Source organism: Canis lupus, chromosome 17 (genome assembly GCF_011100685.1).
Source record: "Canis lupus familiaris isolate Mischka breed German Shepherd chromosome 17, alternate assembly UU_Cfam_GSD_1.0, whole genome shotgun sequence".
NCBI classification, from domain to species: Eukaryota; Metazoa; Chordata; class Mammalia; order Carnivora; family Canidae; genus Canis; species Canis lupus.
This window is the reverse complement of record NC_049238.1, coordinates 12,356,166-12,375,679: the sequence shown is the minus strand read 5'-3', so window position 1 is coordinate 12,375,679 and position 19,514 is coordinate 12,356,166. Positions and strand designations below refer to the sequence as shown.

The window sequence follows — 19,514 nt, the reverse complement described above, 5'->3', positions numbered from 1 at the left end:
CACTCATTGGTCTCTGATCTGCTGAACTGTTGTAGGCATGTTGAAAATTCTTGTCTTCTGGGAAAGAATATGGAACCTTTTGTGTGGAAACCCAGACAACCCACACCTCAAGGGCACAACCAATATCAACTCAAGACAGCAGTTGATTTCTTGCTGTCTCTTTGCACAGGGAGGGGGGGGCAAGGTTGGGCGGGGTGAGGTTGGGGTTCTTTCTCACCACTCACCATGTGATCCTTATTATGCATCCAAAGGAGGATCTATGTACTCAGAAGCACTCTTCTCTTGTTTCTTCCAGAGCAACCAAACTGGATGCTGATCTCTGCGATATGAAGTTCCTTCTCCTCTTCTCCTTCAGTTTCCCCATCTGTACCATGAGATTAATAAACAGGTTGGTCTCTAAGTCACGTCCAGTTTGAAGAGCACTTGATGCCCAGCTAACGCCTTTTGAGACAGGCTGAGGCTTGACTGTACCAGAGACCCAAGTTAGACCAGGAAGCTCTAATTTTATTGGACATGCCTGACTTTCTTAATGGTGCGTGACTGCTGGGCATTGTGCACACACATACATACATATATACATGAAGAAGAAAAAACCAGGTTTACTTATTGATGCCAATTCCTCCACACTAAAAGCCAATACTTCAGACTCTTGATAGCTTTTCCTGGATTGTAGGCCATCTGGATGGCTCCTCAAATCCTGATCCTTACCCATTAATTATAATAAGGCATTCATCTAACCCTAAGTAATGCAGGAAGCACACAAATACTCCACTGAGAACAAAGACCTAGGCCCAGGATATTCTAACAAATACAGGTGCAAAATGCATTTCAGAAGGAGGAGCTAAGTGAAGAAAAACTCTTTATACCTTCACTTAAAGGAACTTTCTTAGAGCATTTGATTTTAAGTATCCAGAACCAAACAAAGTCACCATTAAATTCACTTCAAAGGCCTTTTCTATGAGCTCTAATGGGACTTAGGAAGGCACTGGTGGTCATGAATTTGCTTTTATTCCTTTTAATGCTGTGCATCTAATGTGCTAAATGCACTAAGTACCTAATAAGCTATAAATTGAATTGAGAACAACTTCATTATTTTGTTTGGGGAGTGAGAGCTATCCATCCATTAGTTAATTTGCCCATTTCAAAATAAATAATAAACATATTTTATAAATGGGAGAAATATATGTTTTTTAATAACATTTGTTAATTCCTGCTCCTGACATACAGGCAAGACAATGGGTTAATAATGAGCTCCATCACACTCCTCTGCTTCTCCCACCTTAAGAAAGTAAAAGGAGAGAATTCAAATGTTCACCAATGAATAAGAGTAATAATAAATCAAAGAAAATTCCTATGAGTGTTTGTAATATATCAAGAGCCAAGAGTTAATATATGTGGCAAAAATGAGGAGATATGGCCATGTATTTGGAGGGATCTAAAGCTGTTCACTGCCTGAAGCCCAGAGCTGTAGACTGAACCTAAGAATATCCCACCAAATGGATAGAAAGCAGGATGACCTAACCAAGGAGGAGATAGAGGCAGAGTTACCACAGAGAAATTAAAACTCTGAGGCTATAAAGGCACCATCATGTGGTCCTAATGGACACTTTTTAGCAGTTGTAAAACTCCTGAATTGAGAAAGAAAAATATGGCCTAGTTTCAGTTAATCCCATAGGTCTCCATATGACTGCCCCTACGAGTCAATTTACAATGGAACTCCCACAAAAAAGAATTCTACTGAGTATGAGAAACCATATGAAGAATTGCCATGTGATATTAGCAGCTGCAATGAAGAAGGGAATTTATCAAAGAAGATGGAATTTAAACCATCCAAAGAGACAAATTAAGGAAGGGAAAATATAAACAAATAGTATGGGGTGAAAACATAATGAGTGAATATCAAAAAGATAACACGCATTCTTAAAAAGAACAAGGAGGGGACTAAAATCAGAATGGGAGGGAAACTCAATAACTTTTAATTGATTAAACAGATCCAAGAAAGAGACTCCTCTAGAATGCAGAAACAACAGAACCTAAGAGAAACGGAAGCTAGAATATGAAATTATAGGATGCATCAAACAGGTGTTCAAAAGTATTGCCCATATTTGCTATCTTGAACAAACTGTGACCAGATTCTAATTTCAAGATTCTAATCACTTCATGTATTGGTCAGTATTACTTCTCTCTATTCTTCCCATCTTATTTTCTATAAATTATGAATTATCTGTTCCTTCCTTGATAGTTGGTAAAATATCTATCTTTAGCCAAATGAGTATGGGGAACATACAGAGTGGTTGGTGGTTGGGCATCTCAACTATAAATGAAAGTTATTTGATGGTAATCTTTTAAGGTTTTATTTTTCTTGTGAGGTTTTTTCTTTGAGATATAATAGACATGTAACATTGTATGTTTCAATACACAATGCTTCGGTATTTATATATACTATTGCAAAATGATCAGTACAGTAGTCTAATCAATTTTTTTGTGTGTGTGATAAAATTTTGAAGGTTTACTCTCAGCAACTTTCAAACATAGTGCAGTATTATTAACTATAGCCACCATATTGTATATTATATCCCCATGACTTATTTATTTTGTAACTGGAAGTTTTTACCATTTGACCCCATTTATTTCTTCTTGCATCAATTTTCATATTTATATTTTGCCTTTAAAATTTTATGTTTCAGTTATTGGAAAAAATTAAATCATTTTTAAATGTGCATTAGATAAAATCCAATACTCATTGATGGTATTTGTTAAATGTGAGAGAATACTTTAATCTGATAAAGGTATGCTACTAAAATACAATAACAAGCTTCACATTTGATACGTTTAAAATTGTGAGTTCCTGACCAATGCCTTTAGACAAGAAAAATAAATAAATGATAAAAGCTCTGAAATACATAAAAATTTTATTATTATTATTTTATTTATTATATTATTATTTTATTATTACTGAAGCTTATGCGATTTCGCAGATAAAAAAATCATCAAAAGAATCCAAATACAAACTAATAGAATTAGTAAACAATTTTAGCGAGGTAGGTCTCTAGCTAGCTCAATAAACAATCATAGTTTCATTTACTAACAACAAAAGATTTGCAAATGAATTTAAAACTGAATTCCATTATAAGAAGATAAAGAAAATATCAAACACCTAAGGATATCTCTAACAAAGGATATATAAACACTCCATATAAAAGTGTGCAAAACATTAGTGAAGCAAATAATAGGAGACATAAATGCAGGAATATAAGATACCATAGAATAGAAGACTCCATATTATGAAGATATCAATTATTTCTAGTTTTGTTTCAGAATTCATTGCAAATAAAACCATAATACCAGCCGATTAGTTTTTTTTTCATTTGCATTGATTGTTTCTTTCTGGGAAAATTAATAAACTGATAGTAAAATTAAAATGAAAAGCAAGGTTTTGATATGATAGTCATGAAGAACAAAATGAAATTGGAGTAATTGTACTCTCAGCTACCAAGATTTATTAGAAAACCATACTAATTAAGAGTGTATGGCATTAGTGTAAGGATAAAGAAATTAGTGAAGCATTTAGCAGATTCAGAAACAGATTCACATATATATATATATGGAGAATTTATTTATGACAAAATGGCTCTGCGCACAGCCATGGGGAAAGGATCTTTTCAATAATTTCTTTTTCTAGTTTAAGTAGACTTTCACATTGGAAATCATAAATCTTGACCCTTACTTTTTTCATATACATCATACAAAACCATCGGATTGTTTGCCTAAATGTTAAAGGTAAAACAACAGTTTCTAAATTATAGCATTTACTCAATAATATATATACTAAAGTTTATGATTCAGCAGAAAGAAAAAGCCAGAAGAAAAACAGTGAGTTAAGAAGCTGATGAAATAGTTCAGTAAGTATGAATTTTATTGATTGTAAATATTAAAACTTAAACTAAAAGTAAAATGTATATGAAGTTGGATACTACTAACTCATTTTTAAATAATTCATGATGAAACAAAAAGAAAAGAAATCACTCAGTATTTAAAAATGAACAGAATATACTATATTCTAAAATTAGGACATGTAGATAAAAAGGACATAGAAATAAGGAGCCAAATGTCTCATTTAGAAAACAGGAAAAATTGAAAACAAATGAGCTAGCAGTGAGGAAAAGTAAAATAACATAAAAAAAAGTAAAAAGAATTTTAATAAACAAAACAATAATTGAAAATAAGTCAACAAAATATTTGGGATGGTTGTTTTCTCCAAAGGTTTTTTTTTTCCAAAAGCCTAATAAGATATGAAAAACAAACCAAAAAAAGGAAGGCTAAAAATAATATTACAAAAGATAAAGACCTATTGTAGATTTTGTAGAGATTTTTAACTAAAGGAGATAGGAATAATTATGTGCCAATAAATTTGAACTCAGATAAAATGGAAAACTTTTTAGAAAGTAATAAAAATAGATTCAGTAAGAATATTATTAAGATCATTGTATACGTTTAAATGCACTTTGGCTTGCTGGTGTTGTATCTGAGAATTTTACACCTATGACTTAAAAGTGAAAAAGATCTATGGTTTCTTTCTTTGTGTGTTTGTTTTCTTCTTTTTCTAATAGAATATTAAATCCTCATTTAATTTATTTCTTTTAGTAGTTAATCCCAGGAATTTATATCATTGTACATCATAGGAAAGATTATTCTGAAATGTACTTGTCATAAAATAATGGCCTTCCATAGTTAAAATTTATGATTTACTCATAAAAAAAATTGCATGATGTTCTTCCATCCTTCTCTCACTGGTTGGTTTATTTTAATTGCCCAAGATAAGTTGATGTAAGGCAGGTTGGAGAAGCACAACCAGCTGCAAGCTACAGAATGATCTTTCCCAGTCCTTTCTATAGCCTCCCCGAGCCTTTCCCCCACACAATCAATTAGAAACCTCACAAGTGAAATCTCCCCTAGCCTAACACTTTGCCTGGCACATAATCGGAATTCTCTTCCTTTCTCGTCTTTTCCTTCTTTTTTTTTTTTTTTTGAAGATTTTATTTATTTATTTGAGAGAGAGAAAGATTGTGAGTACATGAGCAGGGGGAAGGTGCAGAGGGAGAAGCAGACTCCCTGCTGAGCAGGGAGCCCTACACAGGGCTTAATCCCAGGACCCTGGGATCATGACCTGAGCTGAAGGCAGACGCTTAACTGACTGAACCACCCAGGCACCCCCATAATAGGAATTCTATGATGGTCTGTGGCATTGAGTAAAATTGAATTATTATCATTTTTTATTAATCACATTATACAGTCTATTTCATGTTCTAGATATTTTGCTTTTTTCTAAGAGAAGAAACAGGAAGATGCTGATCAAATCAGCTTCCAGGCCTGGGGTTACTCATAGGCAAATCTGATTAGCAGGTTGTGTGGATTTTGAATTCCACTAAGTCCCAAGCATTTTCTTGCTCCTTTCAAAAGCTTTTTTATTATAGAAACTTTCAAGTAGTTACAGAAGTAGACACAATAGTATATTTAACTCTTATGAACTCACTATCCGGCAGCAACAATAATCAGGTCATAGCCAATCTCTTTTCATCCATTTTCTCTCCTATTCTTCCCCATAATATTTGCTATGTGAATTTTAATTTATTTGTATTTTATTCAGCTTTATTGAGATATAATTGAGATATGCCACTGGGAAAGTTTAAGGTGCATAATGTGATGACTTGTGTTTTTTTTAATTTTTTTAATTTTATTTTTACTTATTTCTTCATAAGAGACACACAGAGAGAGGCAGAGACATAGGCAGAGGGAGAAGCAGGCTCCTCCCAGGGAGCCCAATGTGGGACTCAATCCTGGGACTCTGGGATCATGCCCTGACCAAAGGCAGACACTCAACTGGTGAGCCATCCAGGTAGCCCCCCACATAAGATTAATTAACATGATTAACCAATTAATAATATGATTCACAACTTACTAATCAGTACTTTTGTGTGTGTGGTGAGAACATTTATAGTCTACTCTCTTAGCAACTTTCAAGGATATAATACAATATAGTTAACTATAGTCACCACACTGTACATTAGATCCTCAAAACTTACTCAGTTTATAACTGGACATCTGTACTCTTTGACCAATATATCTCCTCCTTTTCCCCACCCCAGCCCTGGCAGCTACCATTCTACTCTGTTTTTTTTTTTTTTTAAGAGAAAGTTTTTTTTTTTTTTAATTTTTATTTATTTATGATAGTCACACACACAGAGAGAGAGAGAAAGAGAGAGGCAGAGACATGGGCAGAGGGAGAAGCAGGCTCCATGCACCAGGAGCCCAATGTGGGATTCGATCCCGGGTCTCCAGGATCGGGCCCTGGGCCAAAGGCAGGCGCTAAACCGCTGCGCCACCCAGGGATCCCTCTACTCTGTTTCTATATGAGTTTGCTCTTTCAGATTCCTCCTCCATGTGAGATCACGCAGTATTTTTCTTTGCCTGATTTATTTCACTTGCATAATTCCCTAAAGGTCCATCCATATTGTTGCAAATGGCGAGATTCCTCTTTTTTGTAGCTGAATAATATTCCATTGTAAATATTTCTTTCTTTCTTTCTTTCTTTCTTTCTTTCTTTCTTTCTTTCTTTCTTTCTTTCTTTCTTTCCTTCCTTCCTTTTTTTTTTTTTTTTTTTTTTTGAGAGAGAGAGAGGTTTAGAGAGTGAGTGCCAGTAAGGGGAGAGGCAGAGAGAGAAGGAGAGAGAACTCTTAAGCAGACTCCATACTCAGTGCAGAGCTGACATGGGGCTCAATCTCATGACTCTGAGATCATGACCCGAGCTGGAATCAAAGGTCAGACGCTTAATTGACTGAGCCACCCTGGCACCCCTACACTATTTTCTCTATCCATTCATACATCAGTGGGCCTGGAGGTTATTTCCATGTCTTGACTATTGTGAATAATCTGTGATGAACATAGGAATGCAGGTATCTTTTCAAGATAGTTATTTCATTTCCTTTAGGTAAATACTCATAAGTGGGATTGCTGAATCCTAAAATTTATATGGAATCATAAAAGACCCCAAGTAGCCAAAACAGTCCTGAGGGGAGAAAAGAAAAGATGGAGGCATCACACTTCCTGATTTCAAACTATATTACAAAGCTGTAATGATCAAAACTCTATGGTACTGGGATAAAAACAGACACATAGACCAAGAGAACAGGATTGAGAGCCCAGAAATAAACCCGTGCATATCCAGTCAACTAATATTTGACAATGGAGACAAGAATACTCAATGCAGAAGAGATATTCTCCTCAATAAATGGTGTCAGCAAAACTTGATATTCATCTGCAAAGAATGAAATTAGACCCCGATCTTACACCCCTCACAAAAATTGACTCCAAATGGATTAAAGACTCAAATGTAATATCTGAAACCACAAAACTCCTAGAAGAAGACATAGAGAGAATGTCTCGCCTTGACATTAGTCTTGGCAAGAATTTCTTTGGATACGGCATCAGAAGCACAAGCCACAGAACGGCTATTAAAAAGGTAAGAGAGAAGCATTGGTGAGGGTATGAAGAAAAGGGAATCTTTGTGCACTGCACCATTAGTGGGAATGTAAATTAGCACAGCCACTATGAAAAATAGTATGGAGGTTCCTCAAATATTAAAAAATTTAAAAATTTCTAATTAAAAAAATGCCAGCCATCTTTACAATTGTGTTTGTCAAATCCACGCAAAGTCTAGACCAAAATGTCTGTGCAGTGAATGCTTTCTCAGGAAAGCTTTCACTTTTTGCAACAAGGGGAAGTCTCTGTGAAAGTGACAGTAGCAGGTGGCCATCAGTAGTCCCCAAAGAATCTTGTAGAAGGAAAGGCTCAATATGAGCATTTTCTGTGCTTGACCATATCTGCTTACAGCAAAGGGAGATGCCTCAAAGTGGCCAAGTATATACATTGAGAGAAAGAACAACACTCTGGGAAGCAATGGCTTAAGAAAATAAAACCAAAACAAGGTTTCTGTGGCAGATGCTACTGGGGCTCCACCCAGATCCCCTTGGGTCTTTTCCAGAACCCATTTCTCCCTGTCTCTGATTCGTAAGGCCTCAACTGAGAGACTCTTCCTTTGGCTTCTGGAGATGCTTTGCCTGAAAGCGCAAAGAGTCAGAGGGGCTGGGGGCTTGCATTCTTCCTCACCCACCACACTACTCCTAATCCCCTAAGGCTCTTAGCCAAGTTTAGAATATGAGACTCCATGAAGCTCCAGGGGAGACCAACTCTGAAGCACAATTCACACTCCAGAGCTCCTCTTGGAAGCAGGTTGAGGCTGGAGCTTTGCTCATAATTTCCTCCTTGCTTGCTTGTTTGCTTGCTTCCTCTTTCTCCTTTTTTGTTCTGCCTCCATCCCTCCCTTACTGGTTTATCCTGGCAACACATTCTACATAAATCATTTGCACATGAATTTCACCTCCCAGTCTGCCCCTGGGAAACTCAGCCTAAGAAACTTTCTAACCCCCAAGGAAGCTTACAACTATATAAAAATGGATTTGAATCCGGTGGTATTAACTCACTATTCAGTCATCCAGGAGTAATGGCAAAAGGCCTGTGGTGCTTTGTGTTACAGAAATGTAATGCTGCCTCATTCCTTCAAGGAACTTTTAGGTTAATCAGGATCATCAGATAAGAACACGAATAATTATGCCATAGAGCACCAATAGGATTTCCAGGGTTTGGATGGCCCTTATATTTGTCTCCTTCCACATCCCATTGCCCTTTCCAACTTCCCACTGAAGTGCATCAGCCAGGGGACAAGGTGACAGCTGTACAATAACACTGCAAAATAGTGAAGCCTCACACTACATGCCTGACTACAGAGGAGGGCAAAGAGAACAGCTGGTTATTATATGCAAGGTGACACCCTCCCAGGCAGTAAGTAAATGAAGCCAATCCCACTTCTATCCCTCCCAGCTCTCTGCCAATATTGCAACATCTCCTGGATAACTGTCCAGCAAAGACAGAAGAAAAATAAAGTCATGTGTCAGAACTCATCAGAACTAGAGTCCTCTCACATCATTTTCAACACACATGAACAGACAGCCAGGGACATGGGGATGGCTTTGGATTGTCAGGATGGACATGAGGAAGAGTGTCTTCATAGAAGGAATTGCAAAATTCTACAATCTCTGTGGTGGTGGACTCAGTTACCAGCTTGGCCTCCTTCTATGGAGATGACTAGATGGACCACTAGCACTGGATATATGAAAATTTTCAGGAAAAAGCAAGCTGAGCTCAGCAACTCAGAGCAAAGGGGACACAGGGAGACAGAGTCTCCGGGGGGTGGGGGGGGGGGGAGGAGAACACACTTAAACACAAAACAGAACAAGCCAAAGCCTCCTGTACTCTGAAAGCTTAAGCTGTCATCTTGCTTGAGTTGAAGGTGGTAAATATGTACATTCTGCTTCATTCTTGACATTGATAAACAGGTGCATTTTTTAAAGATTTTATTCATTTATTTGAGAGAGAGAGAGAGAGAGAGAGAACAGGAGATAGAAGCAGAGGGAGAGGGAGAAGCAGACTCCCTGCTCAGCAGGGAGCCAGACATGGGGCTTGATCCCAGGAGCTGGACATCATGACCTGAGCCGAAGGCAGATGCTTAACCAACTGAACCACCCAGGAGCCCCACAGGTGCATTTTTTAATATAAAGTAATCATGAGAAGACATGAATTAGGATTAATGACTTCCAAAGCAATACAGTAAACAGCAGAGGGGAAATAATGAGAAAGCAAAACTAACAAAGCATAAAATAATATAGCAGGAATGAAGTCAGTCTACCCATGATCAATATTAAATGTGAATGAGTTATGAAGATAAAATATATTGAAAGTTTAAAATAAAATAATAAACTATGCCAGAAAAATACAAACAGAATACAACTTGTGGTGACTGCATTATAATAACAAAGCAGAATTCAAGAAAAAGCAGCAAATGCGCCATTATAGATTACTGAAGCAGATACTTCATAATGGACATAGAATACTTATTTGTAAAGGAAAGCTTTTTTGTAAAGTTTCCTCAGAATCTGCTGTAACAAATAGACAATAAGCAACAACATGGTAGGCTAACATGTACATCAAACAAGCTCAAAAACAAAATAGTTTTTCCAAATGTACACAGAATAGTGATCACATAAAACTCAAAAAAGAAAAATGTCCCAAAATAAAGATCGAGGCTATATTCAACAAGTATTTTGCAATAAAAGAGGAAATTACTAGTTAAAAATCTTGAAAAAAAAACCACTTTCAGTCTTGTTCCAAAAAAATCATAATTGATGTCACAAATTATTACTAAATTAATAATTACCGACAATAAAAACACAGTATAGCAAAACTTACCCATTTATATAGCTAAAGGAAATTCATGAGTTTAGTGTATTTCTGATTACTAAATAAAAAAGATGAAGAATGAATGAAATAAGCATCAAGCTCAAAAGTTAAATGAAGGCAAACGAAATAACTGAGAATTCCTAAAGATAAAACCATAATTCATTGTGAATCAGAACACAACAAAAATTAAATTTAAAAAATTAAAAGCTAACTGAGGGAAGAAACCAATAGTTACTAGAGAAACCAATTCTCTAGTAAATGATATCATAGAAGAGATAAAGCAGAATTTAAAAGTAACAAGAAGTGGGCCCTTAAAGGAAAAATTTTAATTATAAGACAATTCTAAGTATAATGGAATGCAAATGAATTTGAAAACCCTGTATGAAAATATAAATTTCCAAAATTGACTTGTGAACAAAACCATAAATTGAATGGATGAATAACTTTGAAGGACAATTAAAACTCAGTTACTTAAAACCAGCAGTGGTGCAAAATATTTTTAAAAGTAGACATTTAGGAATTCAATAATTCTCATGTTATGTTTTTAGAGCACAGAAAGAGATGGAATGTTTCCCAATTATTTTTATAGCTGAATTCTAATATCAAAATGTTATAAAGACATTCAAAATAAAACCACAAGGGATCCCTGGATGGCTCAGCAGTTTGGCGCCTGCTTTCCACTCAGGGCGTGATCCTGGAGACCCAGGATCAAGTCTCAGGTCAGGCTCCCTGCATGGAGCCTGCTTCTCCTGTCTGTGTCTCTGCCTCTCTCTGTGTCTCTCATGAATAAATAAACAAAATCTTAAAATAAATAATAAAATAAAATAAAATAAAACCACAGACATAATACACTTGAAAAGAAAATGTATGTGTATAAATAAATTACATTTTAGCAAATCCAAGAGTACATTTCAAGATATAAAAACAAGACTGTTCCATAAGGTTACTCAGGGCACAGTGGATGCCATTGTAGTGATTTTAGCAAATGGAATGAGTAGGATTCGTTTTCTTTATGTCAAAGTAAGTCAGCTTTAGGAAATCTATTAAAAGAATTTAGAACATTAACAAGATAAAAAAGGAAAAACCCTATGATCATTTCTGTAGAGAGCAAGCTGACATTTGAGAAAATTAATATCCTTTCTTGATTAAAGCAATTTTTTTTTTTTCGAATTGGAGTCAGAAGGATGCTTCTAAATACCATCTACTTGAGAAGCACAGGTAAGAGGTCTTCCCGGAGAAAGGGGTCCCCAGTGCAGGCACTACTGAATCTTTTTTTTTTTTTTAAGATTTTATTCATTCATGAGAGATGGAGAGAGAGGCAGAGACACAGACAGAGGGAAAAGCAGGCTCCATGCAGGGAGCCCGACGTGGGACTCGATCCCAGGACTCCAGGATCATGCTCTGGGTCGAAGGCAGACACTCAACCTCTCAGCCACTCAGGTGTCCCTCTACTGAATCTAAGAGAGCACACACTGAGCATCTCCCAGACCCACGGAGCAGGAAGGCTGGCTGCAGAGGCACCAAGCCTGTGTCTGCAGGGGTAGGTTGAGGGGTGCAGGGTGCAGGTAAGGTAAGGTGGAGAAATGAAGAAATAGTGTAAGGCTTCTTGCAAAAACACATTCATCCTGGGGGGAGGGGAGAAGATTTCACTCTAAATTTAAAGTTTGGACTTAAAATCTTGTGGTGGGGGAGCAGGGTTAAGCATCAGACTCTTGGTTTTGCTGATCTCAGGGTGCTGAGATTGGGCCCCTGGTGTGGCTCCAAGCTCAGGGCAAAGTCTGCTTCAGATTCTCTTTCTCCCTCTCTCTCAGCCCCTCCCACTCATGCTCTCTCTCTCTCTCTAAAATAAATAAATAAATGTCTTTTAAAGAATCTCTTGGGGATCCAGATAGAGCTGTATTGAATTTATAAATTGACTCATGGAGAAGTGATATTTTTATAACATTAGGCTGTTTCTATTCAGGTATTCTTTTTATATCCTTCAGTGGTTCTCTAATGTACCTTCCAAAGGCTGGGCATATTTTTGTTAGCATTTTCTCTAGGTATTTTTAATCATTTTGAAGCCATAGGAAGTACTTGTTTTTTTTTTCCCTCTCCTTATAATTTCCAAGTAATTCAGATTTCATGTTGGTCTTGAGTCTAGCCTCGTAACACAATTTGTTATTCTTATATGTTCATGTTATCACTGAAATAATGATAAATGGTCTACAAATATCGTTTTTGTTTTCCAGTATTTATGCCTCTTACTCTTTGATTTCATTGAGGGAATTGTATAACTATGTAGACTCATTTTATGGGAGGAAGAGGTTTCCTCTGTTGTTCACTTTCTGAGGAATGTGTGTGCATGTTATCAAGAATGTTTCTGATATCTGTTTAGATGATCCAATAGCTCTTGTCCTTCTATGCGCTAAATAGTGAATTTCATTGTTTTCTTGATGGAGAACCACTATTACATGGCAAGTGTTGGAGAAACCTTAGAATAATACACTATTCTTTTAATTCCACTGCAAAACTCAATAGTGTAAGTATGCTACTTCTGAGTTTTGCATATATGCTTGGGAGATTGACAAAGATTTGTGAGCATGTATACACACGCACACATGTGTGTATGTTAGTCATATTCAGGTCTTATTCTCAGGATATTAAATTGGCTGTTTTTCTGTGCCTTTAGAACAGTTAATGCAACACAGGAATTATCTCACTTACAAAAGTTACCTGGAGAAGAATCCTTTATAGGGCTGGATCTTGGCTATCTCCCCCCCATTTCTCTCACATTAATAGATAGGTCTGTTTACTTTTATTGGTTCAATTTTCCTAAATTTTGCATCACCAGAAAAATCACCCATGATTTTTAGTTTTACTATTTTCATTAAGAAAAAAAGCATTATTTTTATTATATTTTTTAATTTTTTATTTATTTATGATAGTCACACACACAGAGAGAGAGAGGCAGAGACACAGGCAGAGGGAGAAGCAGGCTCCATGCACCGGGAGCCCGACGTGGGATTCGATCCCGGGTCTCCAGGATCGCGCCCTGGGCCAAAGGCAGGCGCCAAACCGCTGCGCCACCCAGGGATCCCTATTTTTATTATTTTTAATCATTATCATTTACTAATCTTCATATTTGTTCCTTTCCTTTTTTTTTTTTTTTTTTTTTTTTTTTTTTTTACTATTTTTTGGGTTTTGGATTGAGAGAGATCTCCCACTTTATCGATGTTTTCAAAGAATCATCAAGGGATTCCTGGGTGGCTCAGAGGTTTGGCGCCAGCCTTTGACCCAGGACATCGATGTGGAGTTCCCAGGATCAAGTCCCGCATCATGCTCCCTGCACGGAGCCTGCTTCTCCCTCTGCCTGTGTCTCTGCCTCTCTCTCTCTCTCTCTCTCTCTCTGTTTCTCATGAATAAATAAAATCTTTTAAAAAAATCATCACTTCATTTAACTGTTCAAGTCACTTTTATTTCCATAATTTTGCTTTTCTCTTTGTCAAAAATTATCATTTTATTTTCAGGTTTTTTTTTTCTACCTCTTTAAATTGTATGCTCACTTCTTTTATTCTCCATTTGTTTTTCTGTTATGTGAAAATAAGACTATATATTTTCCTATGAAGACTACCAAACTGACATGCTATAGCTTTTAAAATGTAGTACACTTGTACCTTTTTCCTAAATAGATATTTTCTGCCTTTAATTCAAAGCTTATGTAAGATTTTTTTATTCTAGCCTTCTAACTGAAGCATAACATACATATGGAAAAGTGCACAAAAAGTATCAGGATGATGTGTGAAAATTTTTTTTATTTGAAATTAGTAGCTTTTTAGTGTAACCCATCCTTGTGATGTATTTTCTAACTTTATTACAATATTGCCAGAGAATAAAATCTATACAAATGCTTTCTTTTTTTATATATTTCATTAAGATTTTCTTTGAGATGTAACACGTCAGTTTTTTGTATTATTTACGCTTTTAGAAAAAGATGTGTTCTTCCTCTTTATTGGTATGAAGTGTCATAGAAATTATATGCAAATACATATGATACAAATACATGTGATATATCACGCATGTTCCAACACATCATGCTTCAGATTTCATTTAATTTTCCTCAGTCATTTCCAAATTTGCTCAAGTCAGAGTACAGCTCACGAACAAATTTATTTGGATGGCACCTTCAGAAAATAACAGAGGTGCTTGAAGCCTGAGGTAATTGATTCAAGGTTGTGGCTGCCACAGGTCCCACCAGACCACTCCATGGCCACGTGGATCAATATCTCAGCACTTGAGTGACCCATCTATGGCCCACCGTTGTGGGGAGGAATCAGAAAGCTCAGTTCTCAATCCTTTTTTATTATTTACGTAATCTGCCAATTTCAGAAAAATGTGTATTAGCATGTCACACATGAATGTGGATTTGTCCAGTTCCCTTAGAATGTGTCAGTTTTTCTTGTCTTTTGAAATGAGATTGTTAGAGATCTAAAAAAAAAAAATCCGTGATTCATATCTTCTTAAGATTATAAATCGTATAAAATATTTCATGTGTCTGTTGTCCTGCTTAGAAATCTTCGCTTTCAGTTTTCTCTTACCTAAACTTAATATTGCTATTTGGGCATTTGTTCTACAGCCATGTGCCTGGCGTAGATAAAACAGTTGCTTTAAATTGTGCCTTCTGTGTGTCCTTCTGTTTTAATTTTTTTTTTTTTTTTTTGTCCTTCTGTTTTAGGTGTGTTACTTGTACATGGCTCAGAGCTGGCACCGTATCTGAGGTTTTCTTTCATTTGTATTCATTGCAATTATGTCTGTTGGGCTTATTTTCGCATTCGTATTTTCTCTTTAGTCCACTTTCTTGGTGTTTCTTTTTATTTCTCTATCTTGGGTTTGTTTTAATCCGTTGAGTTTTCCTTTTTCATTTTGCTCCTCTAGCATTTTAATGTCTGTGCATCCTACTTCACTTCTGCTGGCGAAAGCCCTGAAATCGTTACATGACTTACCAACTGCTGACCCAGCTCGTATTCACATCCTTTACATCAGCAAGGCAAGACCTTAGTTTCACCTTCTTCCTCTAACTTAGGCCTCCTTCTGTATTCAGATTGGCGCTAAAATATTTTTAAAGTGTGCTAAAATAGTCACTTTGACCATTAGCTTTATTTTTTTTTTAAAGATTTTATTTATTTATTTATGATAGACATAGAGAGAGAGAGAGAGAGAGGCAGAGACACAGGCAGAGGGAGAAGCAGGCTCCATGCACCGGGAGCCCGACGTGGGATTCGATCCCGGGTCTCCAGGATCGCGCCCCGGGCCAAAGGCAGGCGCTAAACCCCTGCACCACCCAGGGATCCCTGACCATTAGCTTTATTGGCTGCTGGTATTTGTGTGGTGTGGTTTTGTTTGTTTATTTACTTACTTATTTGGTAAGAGCATTCTTTAATGCTCTGTATCATTACATATACCTGTATCAGGTACCTGTATCATTCTTTTTTTCTGGAATTTAGTATCTATCTGCCAAAATCCATGCTTCAACAAGCTTATTCGAAGACTCCCTGAGTGATAAATTTTATGAGTCCTCACACTGCTCAAAAATCTTCACTTTGTTCTCTCTGAAATTTAGCTGGAGTTTGTTCTAGGATTCTAGTTTCAAAATGATTTTACCTCATAACCTTGAAAAAGCATGTCCTGTTGTTTTGAGCTTCCAGCACTGCCACAGAGAAGTGATCATCTAATCCTCAAGCCTTTGCTTATTTTAATTCATCTCAAGCAGCACTTTCTGGGTCTTTAGATTTGAAGATTCTCTTCTTTACTTAGCTTCTGGAGTGTTAAGATGTGACCTATCTCGCAGAAAGGAGGGATGTTCTTGCTGTCAATCACCTGACGAAGGGCAGTTTCTTGGGTAGGACAAAGTGTGATTCTGCAGATGAGAATAATGCCTATGGTCTCTGCTCTCCCAGGGTCACAGGCCATATTATCTTCCTCTCACATACCCAGACTCTGTCCAGTCACTGGAGCATGAAGGGGTGGGATCCCAAAGTGATGGGGAAGTTTTTATCCAAAGAGAGAGTGAATAATGTCTCAAGAGACGGTTTAAATTTCAAGATCAGAATAAGCTTTCTACTAGATTGAAATTTGGGTCTGGATAGTGTTTGTTTTGTTCCACGTGTATTTGGCATGTGTGGGAGCATGTTTGGTTTTCTTCTGGCTAACCAGTCTGTAGAGATTTGAGGGCAAGTCCATTTAATTACATACAAATGAAAAACTAACCATTGTCATTTCCTCTGAAAATCCAAGTTATTGTGAGTGTTAACCCATGACTTCTTCCAATAGCAACCTTTTGATAAATTGTGTTACAGAGAAAGGTGAATAAGAAGAAGAGCAAATGAGTAAAATCCTAGGAAATCACTTGATCTGACATTTAACTGACTCTATGATCTGTACCAACCCACCTTCAAATATTTCTTTGTCATTTATTTCTTTCATCTACCCAACCCTTTTCCAAGGATCATTTCCTCCAAAATTAGAGTCTCTCAGAAAACGTACTATAGCTTCATAATGAGAAAATTGCTCTTTTATTTGAAGCAGAGGCCTCCTCCTTCCATCTGTCCCAATGCCTCTCCCAAGCCCGTTTGCTTCCCTTCTGTTCGGAGTTCTTAGTCTGAGTATCAAATGTTGAGCCTCAGTGGACACAGAGAATGGGAATTGAAAGTGGAGATGAGTAGAAACTGAAGCACCAGCCTGGTGGAGACATGGGGTCAGATAAGAACCAGCGAGCAGAAACAAAAAGAAGGCCCTCTATACAAAGTGGCACAGAAATGGCCTTTGTGTAGACCCGTCACTGCTGGGAATAGAGGGAAGAACCTGGTCAGGCTGTTGTCAGGGATTCCAGAACACCCTATCAGTGGCCTCTGGCCTGGTTTTCTTTTATAGGCTTCTACATCCGGAGGTGTCAGGCTCACGGCTAGTGTGGGCCGGGGTATCAGGGATGGTGCCTACCCAGAGGGGAAGAAATCTGCTTAGAAGACAAGTTTTATTGTGAAAACAGCTCGAGAAATCTCCAGCGAGTGACTGGCACTGTGCTAGTAGAGTCAGGTTCAAGGAGGTATCATCCAAGGGCACCCAGGCCAATGGGACCAAGTGCATTTATATGTACAGGTCAGAATCAACTGCTAGTGGAATGGGTGCCACTGTGAGCACGGAAATTCCTGCCCTGGTGTTGAGTTCCCACAACCCCTCTAGTGAATGCTTAGTGAAATAAGCCTACCTGGGCTAATGCTGTGCTCCATCCCCCCTCTTCTGCTCTCAGCCCCGTCTCTCCTCTTTCCCCTACAGAACCGTGTTCCTCCCTCTACTGGCTCCATGGTATTTTGTCTAGAGGATTGCGAGATGGTTCTTGAGATTCTGGAGAATAGTAACATGCTTCCTCTAACACAGCTATCTTGAAAACCATCAAAATTTAAGTTGTTTTCCTTAGCGCATAATAGCAGAGCGAACATTTTGACCTCATCCTTCAGATTCATCTGTTTTTGCTGAGCACCCACCCCTGAACCCCAGGGGAAGTCTGAAGGTTGGCATTGGGATCAACATGCACATTTTCAGGCCTCCAGCTCCCAGGAGCAAACCAAATGGGTTGCATCCACCTTCTCTGGGTTCACTCTTCAGTTTGGGCCTAGCTTGTGACTGCCTGGGTTCAGGCTCTTTCTCCCTAGGGAGGGGACTGAGCTCTATGTGCCCTGACCGGATGGCTCCATCTGTGCCCTCGCGGTGACACCCTGAACTCCTTCGACAGCCTCTGCAAGGACACATAAACCGGAGCTTCCATCCCACCGCCCAGCCCAAACTTGGCAGGGACAGACTCATTCGTTCATCTTGCTCGGCTTGTGTTCGCCCACAGTCTTTCCTCCCATTCCCGGAACAACCATGTCACCTCCTCCCCTTCCCTTTCTGAGTGAGTTCTCGGCCAGTTGGCTCTGCCCTTCTGTCACAGCCTCCCTCCAATCTGCCCTCCTCCGCCCCTCATCCTTGCTAGCCCAGGCCCCTGCAGCCTTCCTTCAGGTGCCTTTGGCCTCCGGGGGTCCACCTGCTGCTGCCAACAGTGTGTTTCCAGATCTGCGATCCAGGTGACCCAAGTCCTCTCCCTGCCAGCTCTCCTTGACCGGCCCCCCTCTCACTTAGTAAAACCCAGAGAACCTCAGCAACCATGGGGGCTGACCCAGGGTCCAAGTAACCCCCTCTGGCAGCCTTGCCGATGGCCATCCAGCTCTGCCTGAATGTAGCCAATGACCGGGGAGTCCCTTCCACACTATAGTCCTCTCCGATTTTTGCAACACTGTCTGAAAGTTATTCCTCAAAATCACAGAGACAGGGAAAGGCCTTGAAGGTTCCCAGAACACAGATCTATTGTGGTACATGTGTGAAAACGGGCCAGAAAGCTACTAGAACCGCCCAGTCATCGCACGGAAGTCCGTGCGATGTCTGGGCTAGAACAGTTGCACTGCCTCCCTACCCTGAGTGTGCCCCACTGCACCATCTGTCAGGTGAGCTGAGCTCTGCCTCTCTGTAATGTCACCTCTAGCCATAACCGCTGTCCTCTGGGGTCACTGGGGACCCCATTTCCTTCTCTCCCCCATGCCAGCAGACCTTGCACCACTGTTCTTTATGGAAATTATTTTCATGTGTTCCTGGAGGCTTCTCTTTCTTAGGCTCAGTGCCCAGTGTCGGATCCATAAGCTGACAACAGCTCCACTAAGGCTTTTACTCATGCCTTTACCCAACCTGGATTTCTTACTGAGTCATGTAGAGTTCTTCTTTCCAGACACACATTTGCCAGTACCTTCCTCTGAAATCCATACTTGATAACCCCCCTCTTCCAGTGCTGGCTTCTTCCTGCAGCACTTCAGTACCATTGGCCAGAAATCATTGCACTGCTGCCATGGTCTTGGCCATGTTACTAGGGGCTCTTTGTTTTTCTCGACTGAGCTTCTTGGAGGCAGGGAATCATGTTTTATTGATCACAGGTAAGGAAATCGTGTGTGACTTTTTCATCACTGTTATCTAACTTTCCAATTTTGCCCCCATTCACACGAGGAAAGTGGGGTTCAGGGAAGTTGGGGGATCCCTCAGCTGAGTACTATCATAGCCTGGACTAACTGACAGCCAGGCCTCTCATCTTCCCTTCCAGC

The 19,514-nt window shown here is 38.6% G+C and overlaps 1 long non-coding RNA gene across 19 annotated transcripts in view; it reads right to left on the bottom strand.

Annotated features, from left to right (window-relative positions):
* The window catches only part of LOC102151232, a 45,470-nt gene that overhangs the window by 8,442 nt on the left and 17,514 nt on the right, over positions 1–19,514 (bottom strand). For all 19 annotated transcript variants that reach the window (XR_005372142.1, XR_005372144.1, XR_005372135.1 and 16 more), the window contains one exon: positions 225–364. This is a non-coding gene — a long non-coding RNA (uncharacterized LOC102151232). The remainder of the gene's footprint in view (positions 1–224; positions 365–19,514) is intronic.